Raw genomic sequence first — 2500 nt, forward strand, 5'->3', positions numbered from 1 at the left:
AGTAACAGATAAAAGCCGATACTGAAATGGAAAAGAGCTTGAGGAAAAAAAACAAACATTGTGCATTAAAATATAAAATTAAGAAGTTAAGAGGAAAGGAAACCAATTAAAATCAGAAAAAAATGAAGGAAACCATCAACAGATTAAAAGAAATTAAATGGGATAAATTAAATGGGATAAATTAAGATATAATTATTTAAAAAAAAAAAAAACACTGCATTGTAGCTGTAATATATTGGTAATATAATTCTGAATCTACAGCTGCCTCTGAAAAAAAAAAAAAGAAAGAAAATCAGTGTTTGTCTTCATTCTGTCAGCGGATCCAGACGAGAGCGGGCGGGGCCGCCAGGGAGTCTGCTGACACACCCACCGAGCGTCCAAACACTGACATCACCCGCCAGGCGTCCACAACGGTGTGTGTGTGTGTGTGTGTGTGTGTGTGTCTGCGTTCAGCTAAACATCCATTTAATCAATCAATCAATCAATCAATCAATCAATCAGTGAGTCAGTTAACCTGTCAGCTTTTGCTTCACTGTGTGTACTACTCTCAGTGTGCACTAGGGGGCAGCCACACACACACACACACACACACACACACACACACACACACACACACACAGGACAAACCGAGTTGTCTCATCTGACCTGCTAGACCTCTTACCTCATTTGCCCTCTCAGATGCACAGCTGTAGATTAGTGTGTGTGTGTGTGTGCGTGTGTGTGTGTGTGTGTGTGTGCGTGTGTGTGTGTGACACCCCGGGGTTTAGCTGCTTGTTTATCCTCGTTACCAAACGGTGAGAAAAACAACACAACAACGAAGACTCTCCCCAGTTAATTATTTCCAGACTGACACTCAGAAACAGTGGAAACTATTTGTTGTGTGTGTGTGTGTGTGTGTGTGTGTGTGTGTGTGTGTGTGTGTGTGTGTGTGTACACACAGTGTGTTACAGTGTTGTGTCATTTGCAAATGATTTGAATCTTTTTAATGAACAAACTGAAGCTGAATCTCTTCCTGAAACGATCCGTTTATTTCTCACTTCAGTTTGATTCACACACACACACACACACACACACACACACACACACACACACATTCACTGAGTGATTCAAGTCATTTGTCATTTGCTAACATTCAGCTGCAGAGATTCAAAACTCTAAATCTTGCCCTCGTAACCGGAGCTCCGTCCACACGACCAGGACGTCCCATCATGCAACAGTCGTCAACATCGGGCCAGATTTTAAAATTTAACCCGGAAAAGATTTTTTTTTTTTTTTTTTTTTTCATCAGTGAATCTCTCAGTCTCATTAATATTAATTAATATTAATTTTAATATCGTTCGTGTGAAGCAGCTGATTCCAGTTGGTCTCGTTGTTTCTTTTCAAAATAAAACACTCAAATGACTCGGTGGAGCTGTGATGTAGCAAATCCAGTTGGCCCGGGGTCCGTCTGGATTTCACACACACACACACACACACACACACACACACACACACACACACACACACACACACCTCCAGCTTCAGAAGAGGAGTGTGAAAACACCTCTCTAGTGACAAACTGAGAGCAGATAGAGTCAGCAGAGTCAGACAGAAACAGAAGAAAAACACATTATTGACTTTAACATCACTGTGCACACACACACACACACACACACACACACACACACACATGCACGCACGCAAATACACTGTGATGGGATAGTGGAGCGCATAAACAAAACTGCTGCATGTGTGAGCTCACTCGGTGGATTTGAAATATCTGAATTTAAAGTGAGCGACGTTCCATCTGACAATCCCTTTTTCTTAATCCAGATAATTTATTCTGAATTAACAATCTGAGCGTCATTTTGACACTGCAGCCCGTTTTGCGGCTGCTGGCTGAAATGTTCTCGCTCAGTAGAGGACCAACCCCCAAAAATTTAGTCACTGGACGCGGAAAAAAAAAACAATCCAGGTTAAAAAACACCGGAATTATCCTTTAAATCCAAAGTGCAGTAACTTTTAAAGTGAAGTTATATGCAGTTTTTTTAATGGTACTATCTTATTTTTAATTATTAATTATTAAATGACGGTGCATTGATTATTTCCTGATAGAGTGCGAGCGTTTTGTCATTGTTGTAATTATTATTATTGAAAAGTTTAAAGTTGTTGCTTCGTTGTTGTTTGTTTGCTTGTTTTAGTCGCATAATTGTTTTGTCGAATAAATAGGATTCATAAATTCATCTTGTATGTTTGAATTTAAACACCTTATAGGGAGCATAACTCTGCTTGTATACAGATGTGTAGATGTAGAGATATGTACATGTGAGAGGAAGATGCTGCATGGTTTGTGGAGATTCTTTTGTTTTGAACGGACTGCACTTGAATGCAACACAAAGTGAATGCAAATGAGGGACAGTCACGTCGCAGGGAGGCAGAGCAGAACCGTCCCTCCTGGGGTCTTAAATTCTAGGTTTCCCTCCCGACATTATACTTAACACACACACACTCGTGCACACAC

At 40.3% G+C, this 2500-nt stretch overlaps 1 protein-coding gene across 1 annotated transcript in view; it reads right to left on the reverse strand.

The window, feature by feature from the left end:
* Positions 1-2500, reverse strand: part of aig1 (androgen-induced 1 (H. sapiens)) — a 28682-nt gene that overhangs the window by 11929 nt on the left and 14253 nt on the right. The gene's annotated exons all lie outside the window — the stretch shown is intronic.

This window comes from Myripristis murdjan, chromosome 24 (assembly GCF_902150065.1).
Source record: "Myripristis murdjan chromosome 24, fMyrMur1.1, whole genome shotgun sequence".
In the NCBI taxonomy this organism is placed as follows: Eukaryota; Metazoa; Chordata; class Actinopteri; order Holocentriformes; family Holocentridae; genus Myripristis; species Myripristis murdjan.